The sequence below is a fragment of the Sapajus apella genome, unplaced genomic scaffold, assembly GCF_009761245.1.
Source record: "Sapajus apella isolate SASKATOON/1434 unplaced genomic scaffold, GSC_monkey_1.0 scaffold51, whole genome shotgun sequence".
NCBI lineage: Eukaryota > Metazoa > Chordata > Mammalia > Primates > Cebidae > Sapajus > Sapajus apella.
This window is the reverse complement of record NW_022436991.1, coordinates 9,721,964-9,730,369: the sequence shown is the minus strand read 5'-3', so window position 1 is coordinate 9,730,369 and position 8,406 is coordinate 9,721,964. Positions and strand designations below refer to the sequence as shown.

Below are 8,406 nucleotides of genomic sequence, written 5' to 3'. Positions count from 1 at the left end.
ATAGAGTTGCCATGAAGATGTCAGCTGGGGCTACTGTCATCTGAAGGCTTGACTGGGGCTGGAGGATCCATTTCTCATTAGGCTTATATAGAGGACTGTCAAGTTGATGCTGATTATTTGTGGGGGTTCCTCTCCACATGGGCTTCTTCCATGGGGCTACTTGAGTATCTTCCTGACATGGCAGCTGACTACCCACAGTGGGAGCAATCTAACAGAGTGCAAAGTGAAAGTGGCAATGTTTTTTATGACATAATCTTGGAAGTCATCCACCATCACTTCGACCCTATTCTGTTCATTAAGAATAAGTCACTGATATTGAACTCGAGTTGGAAGAGGTGAGTCCGGTCTCAAAATGGAGGTAAAACCGCCGCCCGGTCGCCCCCAGCCCGACTCCGGCCGTCACTGTTGCCGCCGGAGGGAGGAGGGCCATGATCCAAAGGAACCAGAGCAGTTGAGAAAACTTTTATTGGTGGTCTGAGCTTTGAAACTACAGATGATAGTTTAAGAGAACATTTTGAGAAATGGGGCACACTTACAGATTGTGTGGTAATGAGAGATCCCCAAACCAAACGTTCCAGAGGCTTTGGTTTTGTGACTCACTCTTGTGTTGAACAGGTGGATGCAGCTATGTGTGCTCAACGACACAAGGTTGATGGGCGTGTAGTGGAACCAAAGAGAGCTGTTTCTAGAGAGGATTCTGTAAAGCCTGGTGCCCATCTAACAGTGAAGAAAATTTTTGTTGGTGGTATTAAAGAAGACACGGAAGAGTATAATTTGAGAGACTACTTTGAAAAGTATGGCAAGATTGAAACCATAGAAGTTATGGAAGACATGCAGAGTGGAAAAAAGAGAGGATTTGCTTTTGCAACTTTCGATGATCATGACACAGTTGATAAAATTGTTGTTCAGAAATACCACACTATTACTGGGCATAATTGTGAAGTGAAAAAGGTCCTTTCTAAACAAGAGATGCAGTCTGCTGGATCCCAGAGAGGCCGTGGAGGTGGATCTGGCAATTTTATGGGTCGTGGAGGAAACTTTGGAGGTGGTGGAGGTAATTTTGGCCGTGGTGGAAACTTTGGTGGAAGAGGAGGTTATGGTGATGGAGGTGGTGGCAGCAGAGGTAGTTATGGAGGAGGTGATGGTGGATATAATGGATTTGGTGATGGTGGCAACTATGGCGGTGGTCCTGGTTATAGTAGTAGAGGGGGCCGTGGTGGTGGTGGACCAGGAGGATATGGAAACCAAGGTGGTGGATATGGTGGCAGTGGTGGAGGATATGATGGTTACAATGAAGGAGGAAATTTTGGCGGTGGTAACTATGGTGGTGGTGGTAACTATAATGATTTTGGAAATTATAGTGGACAACAGCAATCAAATTATGGACCCATGAAAGGGGGCAGTTTTGGTGGAAGAAGCTTGGGCAGTCCCTATGGTGGTGGTTATGGATCTGGTGGTGGAAGTGTTGGATATGGTGGCAGAAGGTTCTAAAAGCAGCAGACAAGGGCTACAGTTCTTAGCAGGAGAGAGAGTGAGGAGTTGTCAGGAAAGCTGCAGGTGACTTTGAGACAGTCGTCCCGAATGCATTAGAGGAACTGTAAAAATCTGCCACAGAAGGAGCGATGATCCATAGTCAGAAAAGTTACGGCAGCTTAAACAGGAAACCCTTCTTGTTCAGGACTGTCATAGCCACAGTTTGCAAAAAGTGCAGCTATCGATTAATGCAATGTAGTATCAATTAGATGTACATTCCTGAGGTCTTTTATCTGTTGTAGCTTTGTCTTTTTTCTTTTTCTTTTCATTACATCAGGTATATTGCCCTGTAAATTGTGGTAGTGGTACCAGGAATAAAAAATTAAGGAATTTTTAACTTTTCAAAAAAAAAAAAAAAGAATAAGTCACTAAGTTTGGTCCACGCTTAAGGGAAGAGGAACCAGACTCCTCCTTTGAAAGAAAAGAGTGTCAAAGAATTTGTGGACATAATATAAAGCTTGCATATGTATGGTTTGATACTGTGTATGTAGTTAAAAATAATATACACACATGCCTGGCTAATCAGAGGTCTCCACAAATCTGGCTATGGTGATTACTTCAGGAATGGATTCAGCATTTGGGCACTGGAGATTCTTTGTTCTGGGGATGTCAAGCTTTCAGGATATGAGTCTTGGGCTGTTTAGGGTCATCTCGTTTACTGAAATTAAGAGACTTTCTGAAGCACTGAGAGATAAGCCCAATAAGATCGTTTGAGCCTCTGGATTAAGATATGCCTGAAGACTCATTCATCTTTGTCTGAAATTTTTAGTTGTACAGTATAAAAAATTACCTTTTTAGCATACAATGGCTTGGATTGGGCTGCTTTCTCTTGTCACTACAGCGCTTTTGATGAATACAATAGTTACGGTGTCGCTGTTGGAGTTTAGGTCAAGGCCAAAGTTGAGGTTAGGTCCGAGGTATGGGAGAGGTTTGCAATGAGAATTAACACTTAGGTTTTGTTTGTTCGTTTGGAGACAAGGTCTCATTCTGTCACCCAGGCTGAAGTGCAGTAGTGCAATCATAGCTCACTGCAGCGTCAAACCCCTGGCCTCAAGTCATCCTTCTGCTGTATCCTTCCAAGTAGCTGGTGCTACAGGTGCATGCCATTATGTCTGGCTAATTAGAAAAAAAGTTTTAGGTCAGGTGCAGTGGTTCATGCCTGTAATCTCAGCACTTTGGGAGGCCGAGGTAGGAGGATTGCTTGAGGAGTCTGTTATTAGCCTGGGCAACATGGTGAGACCTTGTCTCTAAAAAACCCAAACAACAACAACAACAACAACAAAATTTTTTAGAGATGGGGTCTCCCTATGTTGCCCAGGCTAGTCTCAAACTCCTGGCCTCAAATGATCCTTCTGCCTCAGCTTCCTAAAGTGCTGTTGTTATAAGCATAAGCCACTGCACTTGGGCAACACTTGGTTTTGCCTTTGGTTTTGTTTGACTCTCATTTGGAAATCTGTCTTGAAGGTGTCACTGCCTCTCCACTCCTACTGTCACTGACCTAGTTCACACCCTCATAAACTCTTGCTTGGATCATTGCTGTAGTCTTCTAACTGATCCTCTGCTGCTACTGTCTTCCTTTATCTGTTATGTGCCACATTGCTTATAGATTGTGGGTTTGAAACCAATGTTGTGATGTCGCTCCCATGCTCAAAAACCTTTGTTGACCCTAACTGTCTGTAGAATCAGACTCAAATGCATTAGTTTGACATTCAAGTTGCTCATTATTGGCCTTCAGCTCCTTGTCCAGCACCATGTCCCAGTGCACCTCGCCACACACACACACACAGACCCCACATTTCAGTTCTCACTTAGATTGCAGTCTCAGGGATTAGGCATAGCATTGGGTTTAGGGTTGAGCCTAAATCTGGGTTTGTGCTAATCAGCCTTCAAGATAATGCTCAGTGATTCCTGCCTCCTGGCATTTCTGCCATTGTATAATCCTCTGCTACAATAAATAGGACCAATCTGTGTAACCAATAGGATATATTTCTGGGTGTATCTGGGTGGGTGTTTCCCAATAAGATTAGCATTCAAATTGATGGACTCAGTATAGCAGATTTCGCAACGCCCCACCACTGTGGATGGGGCATCATCTAATCCATTGAGGGCCTGAATAGAACAAAAAGGTAGAGGAGGGGAAATTTGATCTCTCTGCCTGACTGAGCTGGAACCTTGGTCTTCTCCTGCCTTTGGATTGGGACTTACATGATTGGCGCTCCTGGTTCTCAGGCCTTCAGACTTGGACTGGAACTTAAACCATTGGTTCTTCTTCTGGAACTCAAACTGGAGCTACACCACTAGCTTTCCTGGGTCTCCAATTTGCAGACACATATCATAAGACTTCTCAGTCTCCAGAATCATGTGAGCCAATTCTTTACAATAAATCTCTAGTGCTCCTGTTCTATTCTTTTAGGGAACCAATTACATGCATGTCCATGCCTGAATCTCTTCTCCAATCTGCTTGTTTTTTTATTTATGATTCATTCTCTGAGTTTTAGAATAATTTTTTAAAAAAATAGGATCTCACTCTATCATCCAGGCTGGAGTGCAGTGGGATGATCATAGCTCACTGTAGCCTTGAACTCTTGGGCAATCCTCCAACCTCAGCCTCTTGTGTGGCTAAGACTACAGGCATGCACCACTATGTTCAGCTAATTTATATACATTTTTTTCTTTTCTTTTTTTCTTTTTTTTTTTGAGACAGAATCTGGCTTGTTGCCCAGGCTGGAGTGCAGTGGTGTGATCTCGGCTTACTGCAATCTCTGCCTCTCAGGTTCAGGCAATTCTCCAGCCTCAGCTTCCCGAGTAGCTGGGCTTACAGGCCTTTGCCACCACACCCAGCTAATTTTTATATTTTTAGTAGAGACGGGGTTTCGCCATGTTTGCCAGGCTGGTCTTGAACCCTTGGCCTCAATGATCCTCCCACCTTAGCCTTCCAAAATGCCAGGATTACAGGCATGAGCTACTGATCCTGGCATAGAAGAATTTTAAAATCATTTCTTCAGACTCACTGACTTAATTTCATCCAACATCCAATCTCCTATTAGGCACCTCTGTTGCCTTTTTAGACTCTATAGATATATTTTTATCTCTAGAATATTTTTATGTTCTAGGATTATTTTCTAAGAATTGTTTTAGAGAGTCAATAGTCTCTAATCTTGTGAATATTACAAAGTAGCCATTTTTTCTTTTGTATTTTGTCCTGTGGGCAGCAAGGGTGAGATATCCAGGGACATTTGCTCTAATTCCTCATGTCAATGTCATTTTAACCTGCTGGATCTTTGTATATGTTCAGTCATTACTCTCTATTTGCTCCTTTTTACAGAAGGAGGTCCTTGTTTGTTCAACGCTTGGTGTTAAGGTGGGTTAAACAGTCTGTCTGAATATATTTGGCCCAGACAAAGAGAGAAGGGGAAAGTTTCTATTTACTATAGCTTTACTTTGCCTTAGTAAAGAATCAGCACTCTGTGGTGCTTGCGGGCGAGCGTCAGCCCAGGGCAGATGTGGCCCTGTATTTCTCCTCTGTGTCAAATGTCTTTCTGTGTGTCCATGTTTGTTTTAGCAATCAGATTTAACTGAGGAAATAACACCTCAAGCCCTGCTGGGCTTATTAGGGGGCTGTGCCTGGGAGCGAAGCTGCTTAATTGGGCGCATCTCCTGGTGTGAAGAGGCACTGGCATATACTTCAGCATCCTTAAGCTTTGCTTCCTTATAAACTACACCCAGGGTCCACTCTTGTCCCCTTGAAACTGGCAGAGATCCTAATGGATGTTCGGTTCCTTCTACCTCCAACTTGAGTGGGCTTCTCCTTTGCTTGGAATAGACCATGGTTCGGCAGGTCTACTCTCAATCTGGTTTAAACTCAATGTATCTTGCAGAACTTCCTAAATGTTTCTGGACTGGTCTAAAGGGCACCCTTCCTTATTTTCCATTTGTGAGGCAGTGGTATTTTCTCTTTCCATCAACCTGGTTCTCCCTGTCCCTCATCCTCCTTCATTTGGCCAACCAAGTCATGCCACAGGTCTCAGCTTAAACCATACTTCCTCCAGGAAATGTCCCTGGAAGTTCCCCAGGTAGACATCCTACACTGTGCCCTTAGAATTTCTCATATTCTGCCTGTCATAGATCTCAGTCTCTACAATTCTAACTCTGTCTTCCCCTGTGGACTGTAGTATACAGAGCAAGGACACTGCCCATTTACTCATTCACTCAAGAACTATTAAAAACTGTCCTAACATGGTTTTTCTCTCCTGCCCAGTGCCTGCCACAGATTATTTAGTTAATATTCACTGGAAGGATTTATGGGCAGCTTCAGGGAACCAGCCCTGAGATGGTGGCTGGGTAAGCAGAAAGAATGTTGGAACACCGGTGGGTGGGGCTTCACTGCAGGCCCAGGGAGCAAGAGAGTCATAGGTGGAGGGAACTGAGCCCTGCTAACCTGGGCTGGTGCCCTGGGGTTGGCGTGAAGTGGGGATTGCCTGATAGGGACCATCAGGCAAAGAGTGAGCTGGGGCTGGGCATGGGGCAGACCCTCTGATGTTGTGCTAAGAAATCTCAGACAGCCAAAGGAAAACAGTGTGTCTGTGGCTGAGACCTCCATGGCTAGAGTTTTGCACCAATGAGCCATTATTCTGGAATGTACTGAAGTGTTTATGCCTATAAACTTTGCAGTCAGCCTGAGAGACTCAAGAAGGTTACACAACAGTTCTCAGAAGACTGGGCGTGGTGGCTCACACCTGTAATCCCAGCATTTTGGGAGGCCGAGGCAGGCAGATAAGTTGAGCTTAGGAGTCTGACACCAGCCTGGGAAACATGGCAAAACCCCATATCTGCAAAAAATGCAAAAATTAGATAGGCATGGTGATGTGTGCCTGAGGTCCCAGCTACTCGGGAGGCTGAGGTGGGAGGATCACTTGAGCCCAGGAGGTTGAGGCTGCAGTGAGTTGTGATTGCACCACTGCACTCCAGCCTGGGCAACAGAACAAGCCTCTGTCTCCAAAAACAAAAAGTTCTTAGGGCCTCAATTTCCTTTTCTTTAAAATGGAGATATGACTAGTGCCTACCTTGTAGGGCCATTGTGATAAATTATTAATAATTATTATATTAATTAATATTAATTGATTATTTATTTAAATATTTAAATAATTAAACATTAATAAATATTTTCTATAATAATTATTATTAAATAAATTATGAATAATAATAAATTAATAATTATTAGTAGCAGTAATTTTTGAGACAGAGTCTTGCTCTGTTGCACATTGGATAATCAAATGAGATTATGTGTGTAGCACATGAGCCTGCTGTTTGGCATAGAGTAAAAGCTTAATAAATAAGAATTATTATTATCCTGTAGTCTTGCTGGTTGATATGGTTTGGCTGTGTTCCCACCCAAACCTCATCGTGAATTGTAGTTCCCGTAATTCGTGTGTCGTGGGAGGGACCTGGTGGGGGGCAAGTGAATCATGAAGGCAGTTACCCCCATGCTGTTGTTCTCATGATAGTGAGTTTTCATGAGATCTGATGGTTTTATAAGGGGCTTTTTTCTCCTTTTGCTTGGCACATCTCCTTGCTGCCACCCTGTGAAGAAGGACATGTTTGCTTCCCCTTCCACCATGAATGATGGTAAGTTTCCCGAGGCCTCCCCAGCTACTCTGAATTGTGAATCAGTGAAATCTTTTTCCTTTATAAATTACCCAGTCTTGGACATGTGTTTATTAGCAGTGTGGAAACAGGCTAATACCTTGGAATTATTTGCAGTGCATCTAAAGAAGATGAGAGGAGCAAAGTTTTGCTTCCTTTTGGACGTATATCTTCCACTATCTGTTAGAACTTCTGGTTGTGCCAGCCAGTAGCATGTGAAAGACCCCTTCCTGGGCCAGCATCTACCCAGAGACTTCCTTTTGTTTCTTTTTTTTTTTTGAGACAGACTCTTGCTCTGTTGCCCAGGCTGGAGTGCAGTGGCACAACCTCGGCTCACTGCAACTTCCACTTCCCAGGTTCAAGCTATTCTCTTGCCTCAGCCTCTCACATAGCTGGGATTGCAGGTGCCCACCACCACGCCCAGCTCATTTTTGTCTTTTTAGTAGGGACAGGGTTTCGCCATGTTGGCCAGGTTGGTCTTGAACTCCTGACCTCAAGTGATCCCCGCCTTGGCCTCCCAAAGTTCTGAAATTACAGGTGTGAGGCACCATGCCTGGCCGACCTACCCAGATTTCTCTGGGACTGGGTTGCAGCACAGAACAGCTGGGTTCCCCCAACATGCTACATCTCTATAGATGAGGCCTAAAGCTGCCGTCACCCATGTGAGAAGGCCAGGAATTGCAGCACGAGCCAGTCATGCCTAATCACAGTGAAACATCCTAAGATAGAACAAGTTGCCCAGATATCATCGAAAAGCTACATTTAGCTATAAAAAAAGCTATACTGGGACTAGGTAGAGAGGAATGTAGACCAGAGAAAGTTTAAAAGAGCCACTGATGGGCTCTTTGAGACTTTTCTGCCAAAATTGAGGTTTCTAAATTATGGTTCTTGTCCAATCCATTGGACTAACAATATTCTGAAGCCTGTCCAACATTTAGGGCTTGGTGACTGGATTTGGGATGAGGGCTGCCTTTTTTTTTTTTTTTTTTTCTGGATAAGCGTGAGGGTGCTAACTTCTAGGTTTTTTGCCTGACAAACTGGTTAGATAGAGATGCTGACTAGTTGATGTTTTGGGAGGATGAAGAAATTTGGAGGGAGGGAGGGAAGAAGAAGGAGGAGGAGGAAAGAAAGGAAGGAAGAAAGGAAGGAAGGAAGGAAGGGAGAGAGGGAGGGAAGGAGGGAGGGAGGAAAAGAAAAAAAGATAGGAAAGGAAACAATCAGAGAAGGAAG

The 8,406-nt window shown here is 43.9% G+C and overlaps 1 pseudogene; it reads left to right on the top strand.

Annotated features, from left to right (window-relative positions):
- Positions 1 to 314: 314 nt before the first annotated feature.
- Positions 315 to 1,891, top strand: LOC116526561 (annotated as a pseudogene).
- Positions 1,892 to 8,406: the final 6,515 nt, after the last annotated feature.